Here is a 14,154-nt window from a genome sequence, read left to right as displayed (position 1 = left end):
ACAATGAGGTTCTGAAGTAACTGGCTAAACCGGTCAAACCAGGTCCACATAATATCTGTACGCGTCCATCCTTGCCACAGTTTATGCAGTCCAGGTCCACATAATATCTGTACGCGTCCATCCTTGACACAGTTTAGCCAACGTTGCACTGCATCTATATTTTCTTTGCATGTGAACTTCTCTATATTCTTGGCCATACAATAATTATTTATCCGAGTAGCTAAATTATTGCTCGTGGCTTTAATTGATTTTGGTTCATCCGGGAAACACTTAATGGCACACTCGATGCGACCATGTTTGTATCAGTCGTCCACCTAGGATTTGTCCACGGCCAGGTATCCTCCATCCCCAGTTGACGATGTCCATAACGGACACCGCACTCGACAGATATTCGGTCAAATGTTATTGAACTTATTTTTGAACTTCATGTCGTTTTTAAAGTAAGAAGGATGGCGAGGTACTATCCCATGAAGGATGAGTTGTTGTGGGGTGCATGGTTGGCCGTAGCTGTGCACTTCATAGGTAGGAGCAGAAGGGGGGTTGTTTTGGCAGTACGTGCATGGTTTGCTTCATGTGCGAAAAGCGCATTGCATGCACATCATCTATGAACACAATGCAAAATCGTTGGTGTATCGGTGGTACACCATTCAGAACTCTGTCATAAAGTTTTGTGTCACAATTGGCTGAGCAATGTGTCCACTGCATGCAGCAATCATGGAGATCGTAAGTTTTGCTTCTTCTTGCTCAACTTGTTGATTTATTGATTCATTCACTCGACATTGCTCTACACATTGTGTAGCCTGGACGAGTTAGCAGAGGGCGGACAATTTACGCACACACATTGTTGGATGAAGCTGGGAGCATCTACAGTCAGGCGCCACAAATCGGCCTCATACGCTCGGGCAGGCCGCCCGGTCACTAGTCGGTCATGAAATTCCGACCCAGACGGGCGCCTCAAATGGGCCTCAAACGCCCGGGCTAACCTGCACCCTTCATATCCAGTCCAAGTATGAGGCGGATATGGGGAAGCCCGGGCGCATCCACCATGTTGGGCGACCTTGGTGTCCCACACAGAATCGCCCAAAAACCCGCCGGTTCGAAGCTCGTCTCCTTCGTCGGACCAATGTCGCCGAATGGCGCCGCTCCACCGGGCCGCGTAGTGCCTAGTCCGGCTATTTAAGCCGACCACCGGCACAGAAACCCTACTGTCGGTGTCAAAACCGGCCGATCTCGGATAGGGGGTCCCGAACTGTGCGTCTGAGGATCGAAAGTAACAGGAGACAATGGGGACACGATGTTTACCCAGATTCGGGCCCTCTTAATGGAGGTAAAACCCTACTTCCTGCTTTATTGCTTTGATGAGTATAGGGGTTACAAGAGTTGATCTACCTCGAGATCGTAATGGCTAAATCCTAGATGTCTAGCCTATATGAAATCTGATAGCCTCTACGGACTAGCCCCTCTGGTTTATATAGACACCGAAGAGGCCTAGGGTTGTACATAGTCAGTTTACAGAAGAATGAAACTATACATCCGGACGCCAATCTTGCCATCCACGCAAAGAAGAGTCCTATCCGGACACGGTGGGAGGCCTTCTACCTTATATCTTCACGGCCCGTCAGTCCGGCCCATATCACACAGCCCGGACACCCGAGGATCCTTTAATTCAAGACTCCCTCAGTAGCCCCTGAACCAGTCTTCAATGACGATGTGTTCGGCAGGCAGATCGTCTTCGGCATTGCAAGGAGGGTTCCTCCTCCGAATACTTCAAAGCAATCTTCTGAATAAAAGAGCTATATCCGACTCTGTATAATAGTAACAACCCTCAACCATGAAGGCAAAATACTTAATCAAAGAGGCAAGAGCACCATAGACCCACAAACTTGCAATGGATGTGATGGTTTAGTCCACAAACTTGCAAAAGTTATCAAACCATCCTTAAACTTGCATTGCTCGGGATGATTTACTCCAAAGCCAATCACAAGTGGACAAATGGCGCCTCATTGGCCGCGTCGTGGCAAAGCGGCTCGTCCCAGCATTTTTACAAAAAAACCCCTTGACCTTTCTAGAAATCACACGCACGATATAATCTAGCTTATATTTAGACGCGCATACAATCCAGCTTATGTTTAGGAGGGGGCAGTACAATCACGCGCGTGGGGTAAAATCCCCCTTTGTCCTCTTTTTTTTATACCCCCTTTGTCCTCTTATTTTGTCTTTTTTCTAACACTTGTTGTTTGGGCTGCATTACGGTAGCTACGTGAGGCCGGCCACAAGCCTAATTAATTGGCTCGACCAACAAACATGAATAGTTCGCAAAAGAACATATGTGAATAGTTTTGCACGTGCATGTCTTATGATTTTTTTAAATTTTTTTGCATTTTATTCATTTGCAACTGGGAAAAGTAGAAAATTATAAATTCAAGCCCGAACACACGGGAAAAAGTAGAAAATACAAAAAAAAACCCTCTAGTTACACACATATTGCCGTGCTAGCAGTTGCGCGTGAAGTGTGTCATGTGTCGTTAGTTGCATATCTAGTGATGGACATGTAACTGGCAGTTACATATGTACCCCTTGCTACATTGTTCACGTTGTTATGCATGGCGCGGTCATGGATGCGTATGCCATTCTTGCGCAGGTCTGATCCTGTCATCTTCGGCGTCGACGCAAGGCCGGTGCCAAATGTTGTGCCGGCCACATCGCTATGCTCCGCGCGGTCGTCGATGTGTATGTCGTCCTTGCGATGGTGTGCACGGCGAAGGAGGGCTACGGAGCTCAAATACGTGTGCGCATGGCATGCCGTCATACGTACTCCAGGATAAACAAATCCAATGTGTCAATTCATACCGGCCGATTTCAAGTTAGACATGCCATCTCATGCCCGCCGATTCATACTCCCCACGGCCGAGGACAGCCTCTCGCGCCTCGTTGCTCTCCAGCCGACGGCTGGCCATCTTTGAGATCACCAACATGCGGGTGTTGGACACCCTCGTGTTCCCGCTGTTTCACGCCCGGCTGTGTGATCGTGACTTCAAGGCGCAAGACAAGGTCACGGAGAGCATCCGGCCATCCCTTCTATGACCCGCCGGCACGTACACAAGCTCGGCCTCCGTCAGATGCTCTTTGTCCTCGCCGCCGATCCTGCGATCCGCCTAAGCGACCACCACGCACGCCCATACGTCCGCTTCAACTGTGCTCCCCGCGCTACTGCTCCTGTGCCGGAGAACATCATTTACGTGCAGCAGGGGCCAGGCGACGACGGCCGTTAATTGGCCCGTGATCGATCCCATCCAGATGAGCGCTACATACAAATACAGGTATGGGCCTACGGAGAAAGGAAATGAATATATAGTTTTTTAGGTTTATTTTGGAGATGCGGGAGACAAAAAACGGTGCAGATGTTGGATGTTATGCCAATGGTTGCAGCACACAGATGGGTGTCAAGAAAAAGACAAAGCAAGAGGAGAAGATTAGGCGGACAAAGGGGTTCTACCGCGCGCACCCAAACATAAGCTGGACTATACACAACACGTGATTTCTTGAAAGTTCAAGGGTATTTTGTAAAAAAATGCCAGGGCGAACGGTTGTGCCACCACACGGCCAGCGTGGCACCATTTGTTCGTTTAGGATTGGGTTTGGACTAAATCTTCACCTACATTACAAGTTTAAGGATGACTTGATCACCTTTCGCAAGTTTGTGGACTAAACCATCACTTTCATTGCAAGTTTCTGGGTCTCTAGTGCTCCCGCCTCTTAGTCAAAACTAGATTATACCCCGCGCGTTGCTGCGGAAATTCTTAGTCTATAAACATGATGATAGATAATTTGAACAACTCTTTGCATAGTGTATCTACGTACTTATGATATATATTTTTGCAATGGACACAATACTTGGTATAAATATAAATACTGCAAAATGTGAATTATGCGATCATTTCTTTACTAAATATAGGACATAAGCAATCTTGTGTGACTCATATTTATATTAATGTATATCAACACGCTAAAGGAGTTTCTGAAATGGGCACAATATGAACGGTCATATACAAATGCCTTTTTGAGATAGTTGTAGTAATTATTGTAGTAAATCAATCTTCGTATCTGCATGCTTGCGATCTACACAAAGAATGCTAACTATAAAAAAAAGGATTGGCCATTATAGTTGCTTACAATACGTGCCAGTGAAGTGGTGGAGCTCTAGTATCAACAAAAAGAACAGATTCCGTTCTCTCTCATTTTTGCCAAAGTGAGTACCAATTTCTTTGTCTCAAAGCATTTGTCTGAAAAGAGCATGAGTACTTGTCATAAGAATTGAGGTCCAAATTATCGCATTGAAGTCAGAATTTGTTTGCAACACAAAGTAACTATGCATGAAAACTTGGTCAGCTACATTCCTCGGCGCCCATGATGCACCCAAGCAGTGCATAATGCATCAGGTCCTTCTGTGTTGTCTTTCTAGGCAAGTTGATCCTTAGCTGCAGTCAACAAATTCCCAGCATCAGATGAGTCAAGAGCACTCAAAACAGCTATACGTTAATAACCCAATACATGTTAAATATTTGTATAATTATAACTAGGCCATAATGAGAAATTTACCTTTAATCGTTGACACACCAGTAGCTAGCTGCTTGGTTCGGTGCACAAAATGGCCAACAATTTATTTGTACCAAGTAAAATAACAATATCAGAATAGCTTCGATTGAAATGGAAACATGATGATCCAGCTTAACGATGAATATACCTCTGATGTTGTGTGTGTGACGAATCGGAGCGGCACTTGGTATAAATATAATATCCCCCGATGGATAACAGCGGCAGTCTAGTTGAAACAATTTAAGAAGAATCCACTCAGCTGATGCATCCACCAGATAAATCCACAGAAAGAAATGAATAGGAAGAAAAGAGAGTTGTGGATAAGATGCTCGTAGCTGTCACCATGTCACGGCAAACACGTGTGTTGGAGCAGATTGACCTTGGCGTGGGATTCCCAACTGCATGCAGGAGCAGATCGGCCTCGAACGCTAGGAGATGAGGCGACGACGAGCAGCCCCTCGTCCTCGCCATCTACCTCTGGCTCGGGCGGAGATATCCTCGCGGAGTTCTCCAACAGCGTGCAGGAGCGGATTAGCCTCAATCTTGGTGGAGATGAGGCGACGGTGAGCAGGGCCCTGTCCTCGCCATCTGGTCGTCTACCTACCTACGGATCGGGAAAGAAGGCCTCATCATGGTGGGGGTAGGAGGGTACTGGAGTTCTCTAGCTCGTGCAATCCTCCTCCTCCAGCTCACGCAGGGGTTGGATCGGGAGAAGAGGCGATGGGGGGAAGTGGGACGAAGGCCTCCTGCGTGACTTGTGCAGGGGCTGGACAGAGAAGAGGGGATGGATCAGGGTATCATGAGGGAGGGTGGGAGGGGCGAGGCAGGAGGCGGCGGTGCTTTGCTTCGTGCAGGAACCAATGCGCATCTATTTATGATCGATGAATGGAAGACGAAAAGGAACAATCGTGTACTGTATGGGAGATAAAACAGTCAAATGACACGGTTCGTTGTAAAAGAAAAGGAAAGGGTTGCCTTTAACTCGGCGGAGAAGATGAATAGTACTCCAATGCGTAGGAAAAAAATTATATGAGACCAGGTCTCACGGTTAGCAGGTGAGACCCGTCCTGATGGATGACACGTGGCATTCACAAATCACAAAGCATCTTATCTCTCTCCCCCCTGATTTTAAGTGGGGGGTGGAGGATGCTTTGTGATTTGTGAATGCCACGTGTCATCCATCAAGATGGGTCTCGCATGAGACCTGGTCTCATAGAATTCTTTTCCCAATGCGTATGGGAGAGAAGATGAATAGTAGAATATAGAGATTAAATTAATGGTTGGGGCAGTTAATTGGCCAGGAATGGATTTGTACAACCCATGCGTTGTGGGGGAAGGTAGCGACTCTCCACCTTGTGGAGGCGGCAGCAAAGGAATGATTTGGCATGAACCTTAAACGAAAAACATTAGATGGGCTGACGTGGCTGCATGGCTGATGTGGATAGCTTGCATGTGGAGATAAATATGATAGTGGGGATGAATCTCTTAGGTATATAGGATAAGGTTTGTCAACTGACAACTTTTTTGGGCGAAACGCCAAGTCTGGCCTCTTTATCACTTTGAACCGATTTTCGACCTCCCGCTACGTGTTTCGAGGAGCGACCTCTATTGACACGTCTTGTCAAAGCAGAGATCGTGTCCATTTATTGCGGGATCCCCATCAATACGGGTTTGGGTAATCCAACTGTGCTATTCGCACAAACCCTTGAGAACAGGCCAGTTTTAAGGCTTAAGGAGAGCGCTTGATATTCACTGCCTATATAAATGGATAAAGATCCCACTTTTCACCCCATACCTTCTTCCTTCCTCTACCTTCCCATTCTCGAGCTCCAGCGCCCAAGCGTCGATCTTCCCCATCACCACCAACCTCTCCAGCCATGTCCGGATCCGGCTCACAGGGCAAGTGGGTGCCTCCGTCACGGAGAAGGACGCCAAGGAGCTCCGAGATGCGGGGTACCTGACTACGGACGTCGCACGCAGGCTCCCTGCCAAAAAGCAAGTCATCCCCACTTCGAAGCCCGGCGAAAGAGTGGTGTTTATCCCTCACTTCCTCCGCGGACTAGGGTTTCCCCTCCACCCCTTTGTCCACGGCCTCATGTTCTATTACGGGCTAGATTTCCATGATCTAGCCCCAAATTCCTTCCTCCACATCTCGGCGTTTATCGTCATGTGCGAGGCGCTTCTCCGCATACCCCCATACTTCGGCCTATGGCTCAAGGTCTTCAACGTGAAGCCGAAGGTGGTTGACGGGCAGCACGCGGACTATAGCGGTGCCATGGTGAGCAAGCTCCCCAACACCACTTGACCCAAAGGAGCCTTCGTGGAGACCTCCAAGGTATGGCAGCAGGAGTGGTTCTACATCACCGAACCCCGCGGCGCCGGATGGGCGGCCACTCCTGAGTTCAGATCCGGGCCCCCTATGCGGCTCGCGTCGTGGACCAACAAGGGTCTGGACTGGGGGTCGTCCGACGAAGTGATGATGCTGCAAAAGCGCATCAAGAATATGATATGCGAGAACACCAGTCTCACTGACGTGATCCAGGTGATGCTTTTCCGCCAGACCCTCCCCTGCCAGCGCCGGCCTCTCCACATGTGGGAGTTCAATCCTGAAGGGTCACGGACCCTGCAGCGATTCTTCAGCACAATGCACGAAGAGATCTGGAAGCTGCTCTTCAAGGCCAAGGCGTGGCCGAAGAAGATCGACGACATCGGCCTCGACAGCGCGAATTCGGCCACTCTGGTAAGTATTTTGTTTCCGAACATAACTTCGGTTCACAAATCAAAGGTTATACTGAGTTTTTCATTCCTCATGCAGGGTTGGACAACGAAGGCGGAGCGGGTCAAGTGTCCGGCTCCGCTACCTGAAGACCCAGCCATTCCTCTACCAACGAGGATGCTAGTCCCGGCACCGTATCAGGTCCCAGAAAAGAAGGCCAAGAAGAAGAGCAAGAAGGCCAAGGGTGGCCTCCGTCATAAAGGTACTTCGGACGTAGTGTCTAGAGATACTAAAGCTCTCCCCTCCCACGAGGGAGATGAAGACGAAGCGGAGGAGGAGGCAGAAAGCGATTCTCCCATTAAGGGGAGGAAGAAGAAAAGGGCCGCCTCCGTAGACCCTGTCAGGACCCCGATTCCAAGTCACATTGATCTAGCCGGTAACACCTCATATCACTTTGTGGCCTCACGCACGGTATCCCACAGGTGTCGCCTTACCATGGCCCGGCACCGTTTGCGCCTTTTGGCTCACGTATATGATAGTGTCGCTAGCATCCATATGACAGAGAACCCGGGCCGACATGGCTAGTCGTGAACCCAAAGCGGCACTAACCTATGGGGACAGGCATACATGATTCACATCGAGCGTGTCGGTCAGCAGCGTGTGAATCCGGGCTGTAGCACTGGGCTAACAGGACTCCGGGAACCCGGGCTGTAGCAGGCTAGGCAGGACTCCGGATGTCGCCGCGTGACATTTCCCCGAAGGAACAGACACATGAACGAAGTGAAACACATGCCGGCGAGTCAAGTGTCCTGAGCAGTAGTGCTAGGCTAACAGGACTCCGGTGAACCGGGCTGTAGCGGACTACTATGGCTCATGGAAGCACTTAGACTACATTTCCCCATAAGAGAGGCTGCCAAGGCTAAACAACTAGATTGTCGGATCCCACACATACCAAGCATTTCAATCATACACACAATATGCTCGATATGTGTAAATACAACATGGCATCACAACATAACTCTACAACTCAAGTATTTATTCATTAGGCTCCGTGGAGCGAGATGTTACAAACATGGGTCTCATGACCCAACAACCATAGCATACAAATCAAGGCACAATCGGAAGCTTAACATGTCTGAGTACAGACATCTACAAATGGAAAAGGCTAAGAAGCCTGACTATCTACCAGATCCTGCCGAGGCACAAGATCGTAGCTGAGGTATCAAGCTAAACGTCGAAGTCCACGCGGAACTACTAGCGAGACTGAAGTCTCTCTCTGCAAAACATAAATTAAGCAAACGTGAGTACAAAGGTACTCAGCAAGACTTACATCAGAACTAGCTACATATGCATCGGTATCAACAAGGGGGGTGGTGTAGTTTAACTGCAGCAAGCCAGCTTTGACTCAGTGGCTAACCTGAACTACGATTGCTAGCAACTCTTTTGAGGTGGCGCACACGAGTCCACATATTCACCATTCAATACACCACTATGGATCCGCTCCCGTCTCCCTACGAGAAGGCCATCCATAGCACTCACACTTATCTTGCGAGTTTTAGAGTATCCACTTTCACTTGTCTATGAACTGTCATAGGCAACCCAGAAGTCCATTACCGCGGACACGGCTATTCGAATAGATGATGTTAACCCTGCAGGGGTGTACTTCTTCACACACGCTCTCACCACTTACCGCCGTTTACACGACATGTACTCGGCAACCTTCAAGCGGAAGCCCAACGAGGGTGTCGGCCACGGCCTACCTAAACACTCAAGTCTCTAGTCCAGGTTTATCGCCTATCCAGGTTCCATCCGCAGGGAGTCCGGCCGAGGTTTCCACATACGGCCCCGAACGATGTGTACAGGGTTCCGAGACACCAAACGGGCGCCCGGCATGCCCGGCCACAGTGTATCTACCGCAACATAGCCCACCCCTAGGGTCAGCGCTACGCACGGCCGCCAACACATATCCTATAAACACCAGAAACTAGTTGCAACTCCTGGACAGAGGACAAGGGTGATCAAGAAGCCGAGAGGGTCCATTGGTTTCGGGCCCAATGCGTGGTAGTAACTGTTTCATGGATCACAAACACAGAACTCAGTTCCTAAGAACGGTTTCAATGAGACAACCCACCATGTACTCCTACATGGCCTCTCACCGCTACCTTTACCAAATCGTGTTCACACACTGTAGGACATGTTTACACACCTCCGGTTCATCCCCGATGAACCAGACCTGACACGACTCTATGCAATAGCAGGCATGACAAACAAGCATGAATGAGTAGGCACATCAGGGCTCAAACAACTCCTACTCATGCTAGTGGATTTCATCTATTTACTGTGGCAATGACAGGTCATGCAGAGGAAAGGGGTTCAACTACCGCAACATGTAACAGTTGAATCGTTGTTGTCCTAATGCAGTAAAAGAGAGCCGGAGTGAGAGAGTGGGATTGTATCGGAATGAACAAGGGGTTTTTGCTTGCCTGGCACTTCTGAAGATAGTATATCTCTTCATCAGTGTCATTGATCACGTCGTCAGAAACATCATCGTCTGAGAGGGGACGGTTACCGGCAAACAGGGAAGGACACAATCAATGCCATGCAACAATATGATGCATGAATGTGACATGGCAATATGCTGTTGATTGGCCTAATGCAACTAGCAACAAGTTAAATGGAGTTGGTTTGAACACTAGGTTCAAATTCAAACTCCATATGTGCTTTATTAAATGCCATTTAATTGTTTTGTCCAAAACAGAGGACAACATTGTTCAAACATGCATGAAAATGGTACAGATGGATTCCTTGAATTTTTCTGATCATTTTTCATATATAATTTATTTCATTTGGAGTTACGGTTGAATTTCTATGAATTTTAGAAGTTTATACTATTTTCTGGAATTTCCTGCATTAAATTAAATCCAGAAAAGTAATGCTGCATCAGCATTAGGTCATGCCGACGTCAGCAGGTCAACAGGCCCGGTCCAGGTCAAACCTGACCTGTGGGACCCGCGTGTCAGTGTCACATCTAACTAATAGTGCCTGTTAGTGCTAAGTAGGTGATTAACTTAACTAATCTAGGGCTGGGCCCGCATGTCAGCGAGTCAGTGGGTTAACTAAGTTAATTAACACTAATTAAACTAACAGTAATTAAACAGGGGCCTGGGCCCACACGTCAGGACCCAGGGAAGGTCAAACCGGGGTCTACCCGGGCCAGCAGGGTCAACCCTGCCGGTCAAAGCGGTCAACCCGCCGGCGTTTAGCCGCCGGCGAGGGCCGAGACGGCGGTGCGGCTCGGGAATCGCCCACAGGCGACCATTTGTGCGGCGGAGAGGCTCTACATGACGAGGAGACTCGTCCGCGTCCAGTGGTAGTGGTGTTTGGGCTCGGGGTGGTCCGAAACGACGGCAACGTCGAGCTTTGCGGCGGCCGGAGTTCGGCCAACGGCGGGTTAGGCGATGCAGGGAACGGCAGGAGCCGCGGGTGGCCGCGGTCGACTCCTGGGAACATGCTGAGCACGGTGACGCGCTCGGTTTCGAGCCTCAGCGGCTGCAGCGACGGCGGGGACATCGCCGGTGACGTGGAGCTCTCGGTTCCGGCTGTGGAGCTATCTAGAGGATGCATGCGACGACGAGGTAAGGGGGGTTTCGATCGGGGGCTCACAGAGGATCGTTTGGCGCAGACGGCGAGGCCGGGGAGGGTCGAGGATGAGCGGGAGGCCGAGAGGGATCTCCGGTGACCGAGGTTGAAGAAGATGGTGGTGGGGGCGTCCGGCATCGCGTAGCTTGGTGGAGAGGACGAGGCAGACGTGGCGCAGCCCGTGGACTGCTCGGAGAGGCGAGGGGAGCTCGGTGGCCACGGGGACAGCGGGCGGCAGCGACGGTTGCGCTCCGGCGTTCTCGGGTCCGAGGGGGAAGCGAGGCAGAGAGCGGGGCGGGGGCAAGTGAGAGGTCAGGCGGATCCGTACGGCAACGGGGTGGTCATCCGCGGCATCGCACTGGCCAGCAAGGGCCAGGCAGGCAGCTGCGTGCTAGCCCGTGTGGGCGCCGTGCTCGGCCTCGCCTCTGCCAGTAGGCAGAGGTTGAAGACAGGTATGCCCCTGGTGGGCTAGGCCGGTTAGCTGGGCCGCCGGGTAAGGAGGCCCAAGTGGGTGAGGCAGGTGAGTTCTTCTCTCTCTCTCTCTTTCCTATTTTCTGTTTTCTATTTTTTGCAGTATGTTTTGACTTAGTTTAAATACTAAAACACTTTATAAAATTCTGCAAACTTTTATGGGCACTATCTGATTTAAACCAGAGGCCCTCACCAAGTTTCAGAATAACTGGAGCTAGCAAATATTTTATAGGAATTAGTAGCTCCAATTCAAATAAGTATTGACTTAATTCAAAGGCCCAAATAAATATTTCTGTGATTCCAAAAATATTGGTTTGAATTTTACCTCTTGCCAATATTTCCAGAAATGAACAGGAACATTTTCTTGGGTTTATTTGAAACAATTTTTAATGTTGATCATTTTTAGAAAAGATTTCTGAGGCTTTCCACTTTCCCCAATTCAACTTTCAGAAATATATACATGATGCATGAATGCTTGTGCAACTAGTTACAACCAATTCTAGGGCTGTGACAACTCGCCCCCACTAAACAAGAATCTCGCCCCGAGATTCAAGACATGAGGTAAGAAGACAGAGGGGCACAATCTATCACAATCTTCACGATCCAGATGTCTTTCTCAAGGATGTTGATTCATTGCATCACCTTGATCTCGACGTCTTGCTTTGAGAACTACATCCAACATGACAACAAGAAGAAAGGGAAAATTTAGAAGAACCGATCTTCTTGAGGTTCGAGCAACTTGGGATCATCTTGTTGATCACAAGATCAACTCATGGGATGAGACATAAAAACATCTCGGGAGCTGAGAGGCAAAACTTGCACCAGGAGCGACAGAAGAAACAATTTGACGAGGGTTTCAAAGTAGCGAGGGAAATTGCCATGATTCCGAAACGGGGCACCTCGGGGAAGGTGACTCGAAGAACTATTCCCTTAAGTGGCAAAAAGAATTACTTTTGATACAAAGATCATTGAAACTCTCTATACCAGCCTAAGGCAATCACAACGATCGTTTGAAGAAGTTCGAAGAATGGCATACTCCGACTAGAATGGATGATGTGGACTATCTTGTTGAAGACAACGCAATGGATAATTTTTGCTCATCATCGGAAATGGATGAGACCCATGGTAAGTCCACTTTCGATGATGATCCTGAACAACAACTACTGAGGTGCAAGCTGGGAACAAAATGCAAATGTTGGGAATGATTCTGGTAACTGGGGAAGAGCTCAACAGTCGAGAGTGAGTCCACTGTTTGAAAAGGGTTATAACATAACCGAGGAAACTGGAAGCAAATCCCAGTTAACGCCAACGGTAAAACTTGGTGCTGGCGCGTGCTCTCAAGAACTTGAGCATTTCCATATTCATCAAGGTTCTACCAACATCCGTGGCAAGGATCCTGGCAACACGACATACTACCATGATGACTAGTGATGGATGATGTGGATACAAAGGAAGATAACACCTTCTCAGATCTTCCCTTAGCGAGGCTAAGGGAACAGAATCTGGACGATCGACCGAGAGACATTTAGCACTCCGCTTCTAATGTTCTCCTTGATGTGCTAGCATAATCCATTCATAGATATGGTTTGATATCTAGAACATCAAGTAAAAGGTCGGACTTCGGAAGCTCAAGAATCCATAAGGAATAACTACGGAGGCAGATCCTGCGAGATCCTTATGGAGAGGTGACCAACTTCTTCAACCAGGATACTACAATAATAGGTCTTCCGGCTAGGTGTGTTGGCCACGACATCCACGTTACTGGTTATAGAGAGACCAACATTATAGTTCTTGGAGTATGTTCCAACCATCATATCTGCCTGAGATTCAGATCTGGTTGGTGTCAGGATATTCCAGACTCATCGAGTCTAGAAAGGAAAATGAAGGTTTGCAACACAATTTGACGAGATGACGTTGCGAGATTCTCGGGGAATGAACTGCGATAGCTAGCTCCAAAACATGAGCTGGTTCTGCTACAAACCTGTGAACACGCTATCCAAGACGAGCATGACCACGTAGTAGTCTTATAGTAAAACACTATCGAGTTCAGGTGGGAACCATCATTGAGGATAACGAAGTCTTGACATAAGTCATGACTAGTTGTTATGAAGGAACTCCTTCTCCTTGAACAAATCAATCAGTGGCTTGGTGTGCTAGGGATACATATGGGCTGAAGGTTGCAAGTCTTCAAACCATAGAATACTTCGCACATATGCATGACTGACTTGGGATGGTTCCGAAGGAAGCAAAAACAAGCTTTCTCGAATTCACGGTGGCAACTTTCATCAAATGCACATGAATTAGAGGAAGTCACTCCTTTCATCCAAACGTATACCTCATGAGCGGAACATAAAGGCAATGCTTACAAAGTTTCCAATACTAGTGTAATGTTCAACATGAATCATGGAGGAGACAAAATGCTGCTGATGGGCTCAACAGCAACTCATCGAAATTCACATATCACTGGACTTCCACCATCATGTGAACACGGTGATAGCATTGGTCAGACCAAAAGATTTAATGGTGTATGCTCGAGGGATCAACCACGAGTAAGACAACATTACAAACATCGTTGGTTCTGATTTGACTTGACGATAGCCCATACTCAAGTCAAAGTTTTGACAAGGCAATAGATCCAACAACTGATCACGAGGACCAATCGATGGAGATATCATCTTTCTTCAACACACGCACACACAAGGATATCCCTTTGGAATGAACTGAGCCGGACA

General features: G+C 48.4%; 1 long non-coding RNA gene across 1 annotated transcript; it reads right to left on the bottom strand.

The window, feature by feature from the left end:
* Positions 1-2,822: 2,822 nt before the first annotated feature.
* LOC147985783 (uncharacterized) lies at positions 2,823-5,432 on the bottom strand. The gene is made up of 4 exons (XR_015615151.1): positions 4,939-5,432; positions 4,745-4,822; positions 4,600-4,627; positions 2,823-4,478 (listed from the first exon to the last, which is right to left on the bottom strand). It is a non-coding gene; the product is annotated as an uncharacterized LOC147985783 (long non-coding RNA).
* Between the last annotated feature and the right edge of the window lie 8,722 nt (positions 5,433-14,154).

The sequence above is a fragment of the Triticum urartu genome, chromosome 2A (assembly GCF_056163025.1).
Source record: "Triticum urartu cultivar PI428250 chromosome 2A, HENAU_Tu73, whole genome shotgun sequence".
Lineage (NCBI taxonomy): Eukaryota > Viridiplantae > Streptophyta > Magnoliopsida > Poales > Poaceae > Triticum > Triticum urartu.
This window is presented reverse-complemented; position numbering and strand designations above follow the sequence as displayed.